The following is an 18,810-nucleotide window of genomic DNA, read 5'->3' on the forward strand; positions in this document are numbered from 1 at the left end:
CTGCAGCCCTAAGCTAGCTTTCTGCACTAGCATGGCTGGCACACCAAGGGGTGACCTGAGTTAACCCACCTCAAGTGACATACTACACTCACTCCACCGGGGTGTGGTCCTAGATCTGAGGAAGAGGGGAAGTATTGGTGGCACTTCTTGCCTCAGGCACCAAAGGGTCTTGGGCCGGCCCTGTGAATGTGCCACTATCATTCATAAAGGTAAAGGTAAAGGGACCCCTGACCATTAGGTCCAGTTGTGGCCAATTCTGGGGTTGCGGCGCCCATCTCGCTTTATTGGCCGAGGGAGCCGGCGTACAGCTTCCGGGTCATGTGGCCAGCATGACTAAGCCGCTTCTGGCAAACCAGAGCAGCGCACGGAAACACCGTTTACCTTCCCGCCGGAGTGGTACCTATTTATCTACTTGCACTTTGAAATGCTTTGGAACTGCTAGGTTGGCAGGAGCAGGGGCTGAGCAACGGGAGCTCACCCCGTTGCGGGGATTCGAACTGCCGACCTTCTGATTGGCAAGTCCTAGGCTCTGTGGTTTAACCCACAGCACCACCCATATACTATCATTCATACTTTATCTCTAATCCAGTGTTCAAAATCAGCCAGGCACCAGGCACATTTTGCACCTGGCTTTCAACCACTTACGACCAAATAAGGATGCATGCCTAGGTGCCAGGGTGGTGCCGGATGCGTCCACCATCTGTGGATCATTGGATCTGGACTGTTTTCACACACTAATGTCCCTTCCTGTAGAATTCTATCAGTTATATTTTCAAAATCGCACAATGAATTTCTGGAACCCAATTGCTTTTTCTGCGCCACACGAGCAGACACCATTCAGAAAAAGAGGTCGGAATAGGCCCATATATGTATATATATATATGTGGGCTGTCCCTGGATCAAGTGACTTTTCTTCTTCAAGTTCTCAAAGTTCCTAATCTAGTTCAAGGTTGTTGTCTGAACAAGCCAGACACTTATCTGATAATCTGTCACAATCAATCCATCCTTTGAAAAATAAGACTTGAGAGCCATCTTACGCCAAAATGGCAACTAAGGATTCTGTTTTGGCAACTGCAACCTTGGTTTAAGGAGCCATGTGGCACCTAGATGATATACAGTGGTACCTTGGGTTACATATGCTTCAGGTTACATACGCTTCAGGTTACAGATTCTGCTAACCCAGAAATAGTACCTCAGGTTAAGAACTTTGCTTCAGGATGAGAACAGAAATCGTGTGGCGGCGGTGCGGCAGCAGCGGGAGGCCCCATTAGCTAAAGTGGTACCTCAGGTTAAGAACAGTTTCAGGTTAAGAACGGACCTCCGGAACGAATTAAGTACTTAACCCGAGGTACCACTGTATCTGAGTTTCCAACACTGTTAACAATATAGAAGTGAAAAGTGCCTTTTTTCTTTTTCTTTTTATGTTAAATGTTTGTATTTTTGTGTTGTTGTATTTTTCTTGTGTTTTTTTTATTGTCTCATAACTTTTTTCTTGTTAAAACTTAATAAAATATCATTTTTTTTTAAAAAAAAGTGCCTGGTGAAAAGTGCCATCACATACCCTCTGACAGGAAAGGGGTGCATACAGCATGTGACTTTAGTGCTCAGGACTGTCCCAACACATGTTGCTGCTTGAGGCAAAGCACAAGATCCCCCTTCCACTGTTCCACATACAGTAGCAGACTGGGGTCAGCAGGCTAGTTTAGGAGGTGCATGAGAAGCTGTGCGGAACATACAGGTAAGCTCAGCAGCAACAGTTGTAGGCAGCAGGCTTCTGCTGTTTCCCCTGACATCTGCCACCTGAGGCAACTCTGCCACTCTGCCTTATGGTAGGGCCAGACCTGCCGGTGCTGTTTGCTTTTCCCTTTCAACCCCAAAAGGGCATTCAGGACAGCTTACAAGAACAGCGCACACAGGCGCACACGCAACAATCCCTCTCATTAAAATATGAACACTATAGATTCATCAATCCAATTAAATCCATCAACAGAATAATCAACAACCTCACCCAAATAAAATAAAAAGCAGTGTGTGTGTCAGAGGGAGAAACAGGGCGAGAGTGACCCTACATAATTCCAGTTAATCTAAAGATCAACCAGATAAATACCTGTAATAATGATCTCTGAATTTAGACAAGGGCAGGTCTAAATTCTCTCCATGACAATTTCACATACTGATATACCACTTGCACATGCAGCTCTCTCTCTCTCTATATATATATATATTCCACACAAAATTCTTTGAAAAAAGATAATAACATTTTAGCCTGAGGCTGCCTCTTTCCCTCCCTCCTTCCCATTTTAGCTGGAAAGTGCAGAAACTGTCATATATGTGTAAAAATGTGGCCCCAAATACCTGTGATGACCTGTCATCCCTTCCAGGTAAACTGTATGAGGTGGGGAAAAGATGTCTGCTCCCTTAGAACACCTTTCCAGCTGTTCCAAGTGACCTACGACCTGAAAAAACCGAGGCAGGGTAGAAGAATCTAAAAGACAACTCTCAAACCAGATTCCAAAGCAGACCACATTCCAATCCATTTAATCAGGATCTGTGAATTTGGTGAGTTTATGTTAGAATGCAGACCTGCCTGCGCTCACCTTCCTAACTACTGTACACTTTTTTTAAAATATATTTTTTATTAAAGAGTTTCTTGGTTTACAAAAGTGTGTGCATTGTCCTTTTTTCAGGTTGTCAAGTCTTTTCTACAGCTCAGTTACGCTTGATATATGCATAGCTGTCAACTTACAGATTTGAAAATAAGGGATCAGCCGCCAAAATAAGGGATTTTAGCCAAACAGCTCCTTCCCTTCCCCCCATAACAGTCAATCGAGGGAGCCTCCAAAACAAATCCAAAAGCCCCCCTCACACGAGATCGGCGCCCGCCATTGTACTCAACCAGCTCCTTTCATTTTCCCCCACCATGTGCCCCTGCTCCAGACAGACCTTTTCCCAGGCAAGGGTGAGTGGGCCGTCGATGACGTATCCATCTGATTCCGAGCACAGGTATGTTCAACTTCTGAGCCCCTCAGAGCCAAAGGGAGAAAGCCCAGCCAGCAGCCAAACGAAGGCTCAAGTGGTGGTTCCCACAGCGCAGCAACCCGGCAAAGGGGATGCAGCAAGGAAAACCACCGTCACCTCTCTGCTGGGAAGCGCTAAGCAAAGACGAGTCCCCAGGCAACGCGGCCGATTTGATCGGCACAAGGCATGCAAGCTCCACCCCCAGTCGTTCTTAGACTCCTTATTGGGTGAGCAACGCAGCCAAGCAACACAGCTGGAGCCTCCAGCCTCCCTCCTCCCTGGCCGGCAGGGAGGGAGGGAGAGGAGCTGCTTCCTTTGAAACCCAGGAAATTTAAGGGACATCATCAATAATGGACAGCACCGGGAAACGGCGCTAGGATAAGGGAGTTTCCCGCCAAATAAGGGACGGTTGACAGCTATGCATATGGTTTCTAGGTTTTGATTGTGTCAGTAGCTGCATGTATTTAACTGGCGGGTGCTTTCCTTGGGTTTATCAGGAGAGACACATTTCACATACAGCTTTATCCAATTTACCTAATTGTGTGTCCTCTAGGAAAGACGGTGCTGCCATTTCTCAAAGTGGTATTGCCATTATTTACCTGCAGAACGTTATTAATCAAGAAGGCTGAAAAGGATAGGTCCATCAATACCTTTCAGTGCCTGTGGAGCAATGGCAAGAGGAGGCTATTGCCTCCATACCCTGTTTAAAGTCTTCCAGATGCGCCTGGCTGGCCACTGTGGAAAACAGGATGCTGGATTTGATGGAGCTTTTGCTTAATCCAGCAGGGCTCTCCTTAAGTGCTGAGCAAGAATGTAGGAGGCTGAACGTCTCCAAATATCCTGGCTCCACACTGAAGCACCACTGGCTGAAGCTGATCCAAGACGTTATGACAAGAGGAGCTTCCAGCTGCAGTCCTATGCACGTTTACTTGCAAGTATGCCCCCACTGAATACTCTGGGGTTTACTTTTGAGTAAACAGGATGAGATTGCAAGGATACAGTTGCAATAAACCCTAACAATTAAAAATATATATAAAGTAAGCAGATTAGCCGTTACTTGGATCTAACCGAAATGAATTTAGAATCTGGATGTTAAGCAAGAATTGAGTCTTGCCATACAAGTAGTGCTTTAACATCCAGAATTTGCCAAAGGACTGTTCCTAAACCCAGACAAAGCTAGTAAAAATTGTTCCATTTGCAGCAATCTTTGTACCAGAGTTTGGATTCTGTATGCGTACCTATAGCTGCATACTGGCAAGTAAACGCTCTTGATTTCAGTGAGACACGGTACTTCTATATGGGTATTGTCAAGGACCACAACTTATTGGCTTTAAAATGTGGCCTATTGATTTGATTTTGAGAAATCGGGTTTTTAGTTATCAGCGGCTAATCCGTGTAAAGGTCTATGGCAGGAATGAGGAACCTGTGGTCCACCACATGTTGTGGGACTATAGGACCCAACATCCATGACCATTTGCCATGCTGGAGCTAATGGGATTTGGAGTTCAGCAAAAACTGCAGAGCCACAGGTTTCTCACCTCTGGGGTCTATTGCAACAACCAGTGTAGAAAGCCATGCACTGCAGAACGACTGGAGTAAAGGAGATGTGTTAAGAAGCTGAGTTAGAAAACCGCTGATTAAGGTTTGATAGCTTACCTAGATGCCTCCGTGATGGAATTGTGGGGTTCAGGAAAGCACTATCCATGAACAGATCTGTGTATATGCCTGCTTCAATTATTTAATTTTCAAAAGGGCACTGTAGCAAGGCCTTCCTTCCATTACCAGCATCACATTATTTTTTCAAGTGTTCCCTACAGTCCATTTAGTGCTGCATTATGAAGTTATTACCATCAATAATTAAAAGTCCATTGTTCAAAATAAATGAACAGATGAAAATTTTGAGGTCGGATCCATGCTTCAGTGAGGACACACGTGTGAGTGTGAGTGTCTGCGTATGTGTTTTACAATTCTCCCTTGGGGAGAATCTTACATGTGCAATGTACATTTCACCACAGAATAAATAATGATCAAATACTCATGTCTCTAAGCTGGCCGTGTGTTTGTGTGTGTCACATTAGATGCTCATTAAACAAAATTAATACATGTAGTTTTTTATGACACCTTTGAGTAGGCAAAGCGATTTATATTCTCAGACAATTTCATTCATTCTCGCAGCATCTCTGTGCGTTGGGCAGGTCCATTTTATTACATTTCTTCAATGCAAAGACAGAGAATCCCACAAAGAAATGCTGGAATTAGATCCTACTCCAATCCTAAGCCTCCAAGTATGTAATACTTTCTTTTCCTCCTTATTTCTCTCCTTCTGCCATGTATTTCCCCCTTTTAGAAATAGCAGGCATATGATACCCCAAATGTTCTCCCCTTGTCCTCACCTGCATAGGAACAGATGACCCCTGTTGGTTCAGACCAAAGGCTCGTCTAGTTCAGCATCCGTTCTCGCAGTGGCCAACCAGATGCCACTTGGAAACCCACAAGCAAGACACAACAGAGCTCTCCCCACCTGTGATTCCTCGCATACTGCCTCTGCATACCTAATGCACTAATTAGAAGTAGCACAGTGCTCACAGCTTCCTATCACGTAAGTTCACCTCATGTCGCCCCCACCGTTATCGCCTATTAGTGGACACATTCTTGCTTAGCCAAGGGATTTTGTGATCTGCCTTGCATCCGTGCCTCAAAGACTCATCTGCAGCAAGGGCAAGTGAAGGGGCTGGTTGGATGAGAAAACGAACTCTTGCAAAATAGGAGGGGATTTCTACCTTCCGCCTTCTCCTCTTCCCTCTTGCCCAGGGACAGCACACCCAGAAGCAGGCAGTTGCATACCTTGGGGTACACAAGGCAGCCAATGTTAGAAACTCAGATCTATAAGATAGGCGCCACGTGGCTCCATAAACCAAGGTTGCAGTTGCTAAAACAGAATGTCTAGTTGCCATTTTGGGGCAAGACGGCTCTCAAGTCTTATTTTTCAAATGATGGACTGACTGTGATGGATTCTCAGTTAAATGTCTGGCTCGTTCAGACGACAACCTTGAGCTAGGTTAAGAACTTTGAGAACTTACAAGAAGAACCATCACTTGATCCAGGGACAGTCCACATATATATTGGCCTATTCCCACCTCTTTTTCTGAATGGTGTCTGCTCTTGCTCATGCTGCACAGAAAAAGCAACTGGGTTCCAGAAAATCATCCCGATTGTGCACATAAAATAGATAAAATTCTACAGGATGGGGCATTAGTTTGTGAAAACAGTCCAGATCCAACGATCCCCAGATGGTGGAGATGGCAGGCGCCATCCTGGAACCCAGGCATCTTCATTTGGTCACAAGTGGTTGAAAGCCAGGAGCAAAATGCGACTGGTGCCTGGCTAATTTCAAACACTGCAAGGCACAGGAGTGACACTGTGTACTAAAACCTAGTACACTTGCTTCTGTGCTCTGAATGCATGTGCTACGTTTTAGATTGAATGGGGATACACATACCCAAAGCCTCAATTATCAGGGTCTTGGTGCCTTCAGGATGGATGTTTAAAGGGAGGGTTTATTCCCAGCTCTATTTTGTGTGGTACAAGCACTCTGCAAACTCAGGCTTGTTGTCCTTGAACTGGAGAGGAGGAGAGCGAGTGAAGCTTGGACCTTCTGCCAATCCCACTGAGCTTAGACTCTCTCCCCTAATTGCCTGGGCATGTCTAGGAAGTGAACCCAGGACCTTTCACACCCCAAATGCCAATGATTCCCCTAAACTAGGGGAACCTGCGGCCCTGCAGGTGCAATTGGGCTACAGTCCCTGTCATTCCTGGCAACTGGCAATGTCGGCTAGGGCTGTGGAGTTGGGAAGCCCAACAACTGGAAGGCTATCCCTAATCTAGTGGAATTATTTTCATGTTGGGTGGGAGATGTCCTGGGCTCTCTTCCTAAGCAAACCCATGCAAATTGGCTTGGGGAAGCAGAATGAGTGCCATAGCTGTGTGGGATTGGCCATGAGTCCTTGCTTTACATGCAGAATGTCCCAGATTCATTCCCTCATGTCTTCAGTTAAAAGGATCTCAAATGATACAAAAGACCTGTTCTTAATAATCCTGGAGCGTTACTGCCATTCAGAGTAGACAGTGCTGGGTTTGGTGGAAAAAATAGTCTCACCTGTGCAAGAGAAAGGGAGGCATTGGGCCTCCATTTGCAAAAGTGGATGCAGATACTGGTGTCCAGGAAGGGATGTAAAGGGGTGTTTAATCAGGAACACTTGAGAGGTGGGGATGAGCCTTAACTTCCACTCCAGGCACAGACTGCTCATCTAACAAAAGTACGGATCCAACATCACTGTTATCACCAACTGTAGCCTGTTGCCATTGCTGTCACCATAACTGAAAATAATCTTAAAATACTGACACATGTAAGGCAGCCTTCCAAGGGTAACTGATACTGGGAGATCATCTCTTGAAATAATTGTGGTCAGCTCATCAGAAAACTCCATTCATGGTCACTCAAACATGCAAATTATACTGGGAATTTTTAAGGAAAAGAAATTAAATATTGCCGGATACCACAATCCCATTTTTATAAGTCTGCATTAAGAAGTATCTAGTGTTACATAACTGCAAAGCAGAGAAGCAACAATAAAAAGAAAATATTATTTATAGGCTTCTGTATGAGCAGTGGTACGTAACTTGAACCCAGATTCTAAATCATAGTATGCCTTTCCCATGGAATCCCCTACCAACCCCTTCTCCTGTAGGCTATATACAGAGCACGAATCCCCTAATAATTCTTTCTGATAACCAGGAGCCACTCTCCAGCTTGTTCTACAGAAAGGTTAGAAAGAGCAGAGGTAGGGGAGAAAAGAAACCTAGTTACAGCACATGGAGAGGCATTTTCTAAGAATCACATCTGTTTCTCTTGCTTGATCGAGGGTTCTGCCTCTGAGTATGCTAAAGCCCCCTGCCTGCTCCACTGTACAAAGAATTGTTTGTGCAACTTTCTTCTGTCCATGATATTCCATAACTGCTGTGCTTTGACTTTAGCAGTCATTGGTCAAGTGTATCTTCTACTATCAGCATCTCCATGGAGGAGCCATATCTCAGTGGTGCAACACACATGCTGCATGGAAATCTGGTATCTCAAGTCAAAAGAATCAGGTAGGAGAAGATCAGCAAAAACTCTTTCCAAGACCGTCTGAAGAGTTGCTGTGGGACATTCCTGGGCTAGATGGGCTGATAGTCTGACCTAGTCTTAGGCAGCTGAATGTGTTCTCAATGGTTCTTCAAAGGTTTATATATATATTTTGCATTCTCTATAGATAGAAAACAATATGACTGGGTTGGATCAAGGCTTAGCAATCAAAAGAACTGAATTAGGTCACTGTCTTGGTCTCACTTATTTCAGTGAGTCTACTCTAAATAACCTGGATCCAACCTATAATACTTACTAGTGTTGTTGAGCCCCTGCATTCTATGGAAGACGGCAAGTGAGAAGTGTGAGAGGACACCTCCCACTGCCTCAACATCCCTATGCTTGCCAGACTGGGCTTCTTGTATGTCCTGCAGGAGAGGAAAAGCCATGTGAAGCCCTGCATTTCTGCAAAACACCAGTGAGCAGGTATATAAGAAGTCCATGTTAGGAACTGAATATGCCTTATCCCTTACCTTTAGGTTCCTATCTTTGTTGGCCAGGCAATGGTCCCATATAAGGTCCCACAACAGTTTACAGTTCTTAGGGACCGATTGTGAGGTTCCTTCTGAAAGGCTCTTCAACAATCCATGCAGAAAAAGGTCTGTCTATCAAAAACCACAGACTCGCCACTATCCATGAGATTGAGAATTCTAAGGAATCGTCAGCAAAGACTGGTGAAGCCCAGTTTTCCTTGGCAAAAGTCAAGCTGACTCTCCTTTAGCATGTTTCCTCATGTCTTTTGCATTGGCCAAGATGCTCAATGGATGTCTCTTTTATGGGAGGCCATAGAGGGAATGCATGAAATGTGGCAGCTATTTGGGAAAGGCGACTCATCTCATCCTTCTCTATTCCTGGAGTGGGGGAGAGGGCATGCTGACTTAAGATCTGTACGTGTAAAGGGAAGGGGAAAGCCATTTGGAACAGAGGCAGAGAAAGGGCAAGTTGAAGGTGAAAGCAGACTGGGGGTGGGGGTGGTAGTGCTGTGTCCCGCTCTCTCTGGGGGCTTGATGTGAGGCAGCAGTTCTGTTGCCTTGTTGCTAGAAGTGTTTAATAAGCTGCTTGCCTCCATCTATGCTCTGCTTGTATATTTGTAAATAACCCAAATACTACCAAACAGCCTAAGTTTCCAGTGATTTCTCCTTTCCAAAAGAAACCAAAATCCAGACAGCATTTGCCCCCGCAATATCTCAGTGACTCAGACAGGTTGGGAGCGCTTCACTTTTCTGGCCTATCACTTGCACCAACTTGGTGTATATATATATACTGTATTGGCCTGAATATAAGCCTCACTTTTTTCCAAATTCTGACCGTGAAAAGTTAAAGTGCAGCTTAAATTTGCGACCTTACAAAAGTTGGCTTTTACAATATCGCTGCTGAAACAGACATACGGTAAAAGGGAACAGGTGTGAGTACCTGCAGAATTTAAGGGAGAGGCTTATATTTGGGTCTTATCTCTCCTCCCTCCCCCACCGCGAATTTTAAAGGTACAGCTTATATTCGGGTGCGGTTTATATTTGGGCCAATACGGTATGTATGTTATACTAAAATAGGACCCCAACATGAGCAGGAAAAACAGATCTCACTTTTAGGGAAGAACGTCATGAAAATGTGTCCCATAGTCTTAAAAACAATAGTAGCTGAAGACTTCGGGAGGTATCTAGCAATAACTCCTGTAGCAGTTGGCTATTCAACCACTTCCAGAACAAAACCACAAGCAAAGCATTTCTAACAGCTCAATCTTAAAAACAATTGCCCTTATCAAAGGAAATCCATATACAGAGACCCATGTTTTCCCATCTGCATTGTATTGGCCATCCAGGCCCCCCGACCTTTGGTTAAAGAAATGCACATCTCCTGTCCTAGGCCACTAGTTGTTTTCATGCATTATAAGTTGCCTATGATGAGAACCATAAGAATCTAGAACCTTGCTCTCTTACTTTGACAGGGAGCCCCATTGAGTTCAATGCACCTGGCTTTCAAACAAGCAGCTTAAAAATCACACTTTGAGCCTTATAAAATACTGGGCGCTATTTTGGATTTCTCCCCCACAAATTCCATACATCACCAGGGTGCCCATCTGCGCCCAAATGGGTATCAAAGCTGAAAAAACAATGAAAAGAAGGAGAACAAATTCTCTCCGCTCCTACATGGAAAAAATGCACCAGTTGCTCATGAGCAACCAGCAACTCCTCTTTGAGGGCAATGTGGGGAGGGAGATTCTCATTGGGAGAGATATTGAGTTTGTGTATTTTAAAACTAATTTGGGCTAGACATATTTGGACAGGTCCAGACACATACATGAGTATTAAGATGGCAAATGGGGTGAAAGCTGTAGCTCAGAGCACGAGCCAGTATAAATTAAATTGAAGCCAAATCAGGGAAGGAAATAGACCTGGCACACACGTACCCTGGAATTTGTACTGGTCCCCTGAGACACATTTTGTGCGTGCACAGCTGTCCTTAAAATCAATATAGCCACTGTAGAAGTAGTTATAACGTGCACATACACATCCTAAAGCAGCAATTCTGAAATGGTGTGCAGGGTTGAGCCTTGAGAGAAATGCCAGTATGCTGCAAGAAAGAAAGAAATTAAATCAAGGCTCCTGGGAACTCAGAACACCTTGGCTGCTCGCTGTGTCTCTGGGTGAGTCACTGGCCTGGCCTGCCCTCCTTCAGAATCAACCTCAGCTAGGGCTAAGTAAATCTGCCACATCTTCATTGGGTATGATGGGACCATTTGGTCACTACCAAGGAGAGGCCCTTTGCTGTAGCAGCACCCTGACTTTGTGCCCAAGAGAGACCTACCTCACACCTTTTTTACTATCTTTTAGGAACCAGGATAAGACCTTGTCGTTTACTTGGGCTTTGGTTGGTTGATTTTGGTAGCTTACAGCAGAATCCCCTCCTTCTCTATTCAAAAGCAAATCCTATTGAGTTCAGCAAGGCTTTACTTCCAGATATGTGGGTACAGAACTGCATCCTTAATTTACTGCGGTGTTTGACTTTAGTCTCAGTCATGCTGCATGCTCAGTCTGGACTGCAGACACGACCTATTGGTTTCTGAAGTTTGTAAATTTGTGGTGGTGTTTTTATTTGTTGCTATGCTCTCTTGTTTGTTGCTGTTTTCGTTTATGATGTTTTTTAATGAAACTTTGCTAGGTAGCCTTGAATACCATTATGGCAGAAGAAGTGGCATACAATTCTTTCAAAATGAATGAACGCATATTATTGTCCAATCTAATTATTCTTCCTCAGGGAAATTATTCTTTACCAGGGCTGAATGTACTCCTCAATCAATCAATAAATCCCTATTAAAGGCAACCTTTGAAAAAGCATCTATATATTATGCAGTTTGAGCAAATGAGTATAATTTATTACTTTGCATAGAGTTTTCTGAAATTATTACTGTTTTCGTTTGGGTCCAGTGCTCACAGGGCAGAGACAAGGATCTATGCAGAACATTGAGTTTTATCAGGAAAATTATTCAGCCCTCCCTCTGTCTTCTGAGATTTTAGCAGGCTTTGCCCACAACATCTTGATACCCCTTGGGGCTATAAACTTCTAAAATAAAACAAAACGAAAACAAAACCGTAAGGATGTGAAAGCTGACACTGTCATTAAGCTAGATTCTGAACACAGTCTCCCATTCTACACTTTTGCTGTGATTCTTGAGAACTGTGGCGTGTGCAGGCACACAGTCCACAATATACTTTTATGCACATATGATGTTGCCCAAACTGTCTCCTGTTCCTTGTAGACAACCTTTGAAACACTTGGTAACGGTTGCTCTTTATTCCTGGATACTGGGCTAGACAGAGTATTGCTTAAGCTGCTATGGCACTGTTGTGTATTCTTAGCACTTTTCTTTATTTTGTATGTGGCCCACTACATTCTTTAGATGAGAAGAATGCTGTGAATGAGCACCTGCATCCTCCACCCATTCCTGTCCTGGTCCAGGACAGATTTTTTGCTAAAGGGCCACTGAGGCAGCAACAGGTGATGGCTGGTCTACATACCAATTGCTTTACAGATAATCTCCTCTCTAAACGAGTTTCCCTTGGCTTCCTTAAAATCATAACCATGAAACATGCCAGACTGGATTATCAAACTGAGTTTCTTGACCCTGGCGCTGGTATCATGTAAGGGTTAGACCAGTAGTTCCCAATTAGGGGTCCGCGGAAAGCACCCAGGGGGTCCACAGCCCATCCCTTGCCCTCCCCCCAACTAATTTTTTGTCATTTTTGCATGATAATATCCCACATTTTATGGTTTGTGTTGTTGTTTTTATATAGTATACCTAAACCCTTTGCTTTTTAGGGGCTACCCCACATTTTGTTCAAAAAGTTGCTTTGAAGAGGTAACTACCATAAGGTTATCACCATTTTCAAAAGTAGGGGATCCCTGGCTTGGCTTTTGAAAAATAGGGGGTCCTCAGTAATTAGCTAATTAGGAACCACTGGGTTAGAGAAAGGTACTAGAATCCCACAGGAAACAAATGTAAGATAACATGCCCTTATGAAAGCCTCATCTTAGCACAGATTCTAAAGCATATTATCTCCACTGTCAGAGAAAATGTACTTCTGAATATAAGTTGCTGGAAACTGCAGAAGGTGAGAGCGCTATTGTGGTCACATCCTGCTTACAGGCTTCCCATGGGCCACTGTGAGAGCAGGATGCTGGACTAGGTAGACCACTGGTCTGATGTTCTCTTACGTTCTAATTCTTGATCTGGGCAGCCTTGTTATCCCCTGAGATACAAAGCAAACAAAAACTTTCAGTGTATTACATATTAATGTTTAGCTAAGTAGCCACTATACTCATGAAGTTCTTACCAATGCACCAAGTTGCAAAAAATATATGTATGTGTCAGAGTGAGTGTGAGAGAGACTTAGCCCTTATTTCATTACTGAGGGGTATTTGCCTAAACACCTTTAAGTGGGACATATTTTTTACTTTAAGAACTGGGTTGGGATCATCATGCTGCACCATTGGGTGAAGATTAGGCAAGTTTCCTATGCCTTCTAAACCAAGAGAAGGAAGAACTGGCTAGCAAGGAGGCTGATAATCAAAGCAGAAGACAACATGACAGAACCCCAGTTAAATGGGTGAATCAACATAAAGCTCAGGTTGTAGCAGTAAGGTGGAAAACAAGTACTGAAGGAGGCATTTATTCCAACACTTATGAATAAGGCTCAATGTTTCAGCAGATAAAATGAACCAGGACTGTGGAAATGGCTTTGGAATAGTAACAGCAAGAGGACAATCGCTGACATGTGATATGGTGTGAATGGGGGGGGGGGAAGAATGGAACTGGTCAATGTTAATCTCTTTGATTATATTAAAGCTAGTATTTTAAAGACAGTTTACTTTCTACCTTGACACTAAAACACCCGAACCCCATCAGACCACCCAAGACCACTGTCATCATCCCTACCATCATCTGAATGCCAATTTATGTTCATGGCTATTTGGGCATAAGAAAAAATCCTTCATGATTCAGATTAGCTAGTGGCCTCAACATTTTTCTTGTTTTATCACGTTTTTGTATTAAGCAACTTATTTTCTAATGCTAGAGTAAGCTGAAACTGTATGTTTCGAAGGCATCTGTTCAAAATTGCTTTCTGCTTGTGTCACAATGAGTTTGGGATCATGTGGCTTATCCTACATTGGTGGGGTCTTGCCTTGAAGCAGGACTTAATGATGACCCTGTCTTTGGTGGTTCTATGGTTCAGAAACGCCATTTATCACAGTGTCATTAACCTCACTCCTTACCTTGCAAAACTCCTCTGAGCAAACCACTGGATACGTTTATTCCAGTGTGTTCAATATATTTCAATGGTCAAGGAGTGTAACAGGAAGGTAATCAATAATGAATGGAAATTGCATGACTGGCATGGATTGTGTACTGTTAAAATGAGCCTGGTTAATTAATGGATGATTGAAACTTTAAAGTAACTGGGGAAAACCAATATATATTAGTACCATGTTATAGAAAACAATATATTAAAACAAATCAGATCATGGGGATAGAAAGTTGACCAATTCCATAAAACATAGCTTCTCCAGGTGCTTTTGGGCACACTATGGAGGAGTTACACATATCTCACTGAAAGCATCATTTTCCTCTAAATTGGAATGAAAGCAGAACATATTTGTAAGCCAAATTCTTAGCTACACCAAATCACACTACCTACTTCCAAGCAACTGAAATCCAGTTCTATTTACAATGATGATTAACCATTGACAAAGCTGCCTAAGAGGAACCAATTTATCATCATTTCCAATCAGAAATAGATTCTTTCTGAAAGAAAAAAAATTAGTCAAACACAAGCGAGTGGATTTCATCTGGCAGTAACTGGAAGAAACTTACCAGTTGACGTTACCAGTGATTTCAGCGGGGAGATTCTTACTGACTAAATATATCCATATATTATATCAATCAATGTGGAAATCCGAGTCTAAGGAACTGGCTTAGAAGAATGGGTTTTAAAGTCTGAGGGCAGACCAAACAAGGATTTCATTATCATGTGAGGTTTGGGTTAACCCCACACAGTCAAACATCAACATGTAAGAGAATGTCAGCATCCTGCAAACCCGTGCTACTAACCATCTCCTTGACATGTTAACCCATTGGAGAGCATTGGAAATACTAAGTCCTTGAAATAAATTTGCCACTCCCTGAAGCATGCTGCAGTAACACAAAATGATAGTGTAAACCTGTAGTGATATCTAGTTACAAAAGATTGGGCCACTGGCTACACATTCCACCCTAAAACCTATTCAATATGAACTGCAAATAACTTTTCAAATAATTAGAAAACTAATAAACTATGTTTACATTGTCTAGAGGGATCAAACACCAGTCTGGTCCACCAAGCAGAATGGACCAACATAGGGCTAAGATACCATTTTAAAGGTTTAGGATGAAAGAGGAAATCATCTGGCTACCACCACATGGCAGCTGTTGACTTCCAGCTGGACAGATCAGATGCCCATATGTCTGTTTGTCATGAAGTATACTGGTGATGGCTCTTCACTATGAAAATGATGAAGGGTCATTATATCTCTGGGGCTATAACAAGGTGCTGAATGCATCTACCCTACGACAGAAACAGTTCATTTTTCTAGATGCTTAACGCACTCCAATGAGCATTTCTCAATGTGATAGGACCACGGAGGCTATTCTGTGTGGCAGTTAACTCCACGCAGCAAACCAGGTGATGCTGGTTGCTCACTACATAATTCAGCCCTGACCGGGGCTGAAATTGTGCTGCCACTGCAATTTCCTGGGGCGGCAGCTTGCAGCGACACGGAGAGAAACTATACAGTGGGGCCTGAGCCACGCGGCAAACCAGTACACACAGCACAGCTCACCATACAAAGTCACTGCTACCTGGAGGCATCTTCAAGAGGCCCCCACAAGGCATATTGCACATCTATAACAAAGGTATCTGTAATTTCCATTTCTTATTAATACTTGATATGGAATCTAAACTTTGCACTGTGATTTCATATCTCACTGGCCCTTACAGTAATTTTGCGAAATGGGTTATTGAATCATTTCCATTTTGCAGATGGAGTCATGAGGCAGAGAAAGAGAGAGTTACTTGCTCCAGCAGGGCACCCAATGGGCCCATGGCTTTTGAAACCGTTTTTCAAGTCCTCCCCTTTCATCTCTACTGGGCTTACTGGGCTTCATTATGTTTCTTCTGTGATGTAATCATGCAACTGTCTTTTACAAGGGGGAGGGGGGAGATTCCTATGGACATGCGGGTGTTTCCTTTTGCTACCTCCACGCTAGAATCAAACAGCCTTGAAATTCTTTCATTTGATAAAGACACTGGGATCGCTTTGAGGATGCTTTTCAAAAGCAACTGCACGCAACCACGTTACTAAAGAAAGAAAGAAAGAAAGAAAGAAAGCCTGGCTTTCTTAAGGGGAATTGCTTCTCTTCCCTAGCCTAGATGATTGGCGTGAGGTCCTAATGGATAGGCCCAAGCGACACAGAGAAAACACACAGCCCATTAAAGACAAAAACAAAAAACAAACTATAACCCCCCGCAAGAAAACCTGTCCTGTAAAAAATCTGCGCGCTTTGTAACGAAGATCTCGTCCCCTTCCCGTCGTAGTCCAGGGAGCTGTCCGTTTCAGCACCACGCTCCTAAACCGCTCTCTCCTTTAGTCCAACGCCGCAGAAAGACGGAGCGGGTGGGGGTGGGGGGAGAGGAATAAAAACCTCAAGCAAAAGCGGATACCGAAGGAGGTGATCAATTTATGGGGTCCGGGAGAAGATCTCAAAAATAAAACACCCTAAATAACATTCCTTTTCTTCCACCGCTCCTCGATTTAACCCTTTCCCTGTAAAACACAGTAGACAAGCATTTTTCCCTCTCTCCAATGACGGGAAGACGCCGGCGACAGCCGAGAGCGAAAGCTAATCACCTCCCCCCCCCCAACCCCATTCAAAACGAAAGTCTTTTGGGGAAGCCGCTGTAACTCCTCCCTCTCCGCCTCCCATCCCCACACCCGGTAAGGTGTCTCCGATGGAGCGCAGGACGCCAGGGTCATGAGTTCGCACGGCGGAGGAGAACGCTGCAGTGTGACAAGAGGCAAGCAGCGCTTCCCTATGAGTCGGCGCGCAAGAGACGAGAGCGCGAAGCGGCCACATCTCCAGGCCGTCCACCCCCAACCCCCGCGCCCCACACCTCCCTATCCCACCTAAGAAAGCCAGATACATCCGTACCCATCACCCTGGGCTCTTGCAACACGCTCAGCAGATGTAGATGGGGAAGGCAGGCGGGCGATCTCTGACTCCTGCAGTCTCTGCCCCCATCCAGAAGGGCTGCGCCGCCTGCGCTCCTTCTCAGCACCCCCCTGCCCAGCCCTTTGCAACACAATAAAACAAAACCGATGTACCTTTGATCTCCCAGCAACGTGGATCCTCTCTCTCCCCCACCGGCCTTTCCAACTTCCTCTAGTCCTCCACGCCCCCTATGTCCTCCCCACATCGGCTGAGTGGACACAAGAGGCACAGCGAGGCGGCGGGGGTAAGGGTGGGGGAAGAGAGAGCGCCTCCCCCACCCCGGCTCCAGCCAAGGAGATTTCCAAATAAGACAACCCCCTGCTGCTCCTCCTCCTTCAAACTCAGGATAAAACTTGCCGTCCTTTCACTTCGTCCACTGGGAATGCGTTTGGGGGGGGGGAGGGAGGGGAGGTAGAGAAGTGTGGGGGTGTATAATGACAGCTCTAAGTTAGTCCCCTAATGGGAGGAAGCCTCGTTCTCTGTTCCTCTCCCCCAGCCCTGGGACGAAGAAGAAAAAAAGATCAGGGGGGAAGAGATCGAGACTGGGAGCATGGGGGAGGGAGGGGTGAAGGAGGCTCTAGACCCGGAGTTTTGCGGAGGATCTGGGAGGGAGGGAGGGCTTTGGGGTTATTTGTTTTTCAATCTGGGGCTGAAATGAGCCCCGTGTGAAGGCCAATACAGACTAGAGGGCCCGGATTCAAGGATGAGGGAGCCTTGCCAAGAAAAAGGTGGCCTGCTAAAGGATAGGAAAGGAGATTGGAACGGGGGGGGGGGGGAATGCACCAGTTCCACCAGCCCCCTCACCGCCGCCACCTTCACCTCTCTCTCTCTCTGCCTCCCGCCCCAGATGCTGGCCTGCCTTGCCTTGCCTTGCCTGCAGCAGCGGAAAGTCGGCGCTGCGCTCCTTCTCCCAATGCAGAAAAAAAAAGACGCTCGAGAGGTTGCTGCTGGGCTATGGGGGAGGCGGGGGGAGGCAAGGATCGGCTTCCCTCGGCTGGGGAAAGGTAGGAGTTGGCCAGCAGCCCTGCAGAGGAGAGCGCAGGGCGAGGGGGGCGCAGCAGACCCTCCACCCAGCCTCCAAGTACCCAGGAGGAGCCCGTTCTTTGGAGGGCTTCCCAAGTGGGGAGCAAGAGCAGCACCGCTCTGAAATCCGGGGTGGGGGAGCAAGAAAACGGGGAAAAGGAATAGCACTAGGAAGCATTCCCCCACCCCCGCGATCTGGGGAACTGCTTGAAAAGGCTGGGGGTGGGGGGAAAGAGAGAACGATCTCCCACTGTTGGGCTTGGGGCCATCAAGGCTCGGGCCCATGAGCCCCCTTCCCCACACTTCTTCCCCCAAGAGTGGGGAGGTGGGAAAGTGTGTGCGTCTGTTTAGGCGGGGTTGGAAGAGAAGCACCGGCCCCTGCTCCGGCGAAATCGCTCTGCGGCAAAGCCCCTGCCTGGAAGTGGAGGGCGGTGGGGTGAGGTGGGGGGAATGAAGGAGGGAGGGAGAAAAGAGGCAGGTTCAGGGTTTTTTTAATTTTTGGTTTTTTATTTAAATTCAAATCCCAACCAAGGGGAGGAAGATCTGTTGGGGGTGGGATTCCCGCGGGTCCCCGTCCCCCCACCGCCCACCCCCCGGTCCCTGCGATCACGCTGGAGTGCCCCCCCGGGCTGGCGGTGCAACTTACTGTGGCTTCGGCGCTAGCGCGACTCCTGCAAGGCGTTGCTGGACTGCAGAGGTGGGGAGGCTGCAGGAGAAACTGCGGTTGTCGCCATCTTGGTGCGCTGCCTCCCCTGCCTTCCCCCCAGTGCAGCGCGCCGTTCCC

General features: G+C 45.6%; 1 protein-coding gene across 1 annotated transcript in view; it reads right to left on the reverse strand.

Moving 5' to 3' along the window:
- SCN8A (sodium voltage-gated channel alpha subunit 8) overlaps positions 1-18,810 on the reverse strand; it is a 110,409-nt gene extending 91,599 nt beyond the window's left edge. The window contains exon 1 of the mRNA XM_081850038.1: positions 18,673-18,810. The gene's annotated coding sequence lies outside the window, so the exon portion shown is untranslated. The remainder of the gene's footprint in view (positions 1-18,672) is intronic.

This window comes from Podarcis erhardii (genome assembly GCF_964252035.2).
Source record: "Podarcis erhardii genome assembly, chromosome: 2".
In the NCBI taxonomy this organism is placed as follows: Eukaryota; Metazoa; Chordata; class Lepidosauria; order Squamata; family Lacertidae; genus Podarcis; species Podarcis erhardii.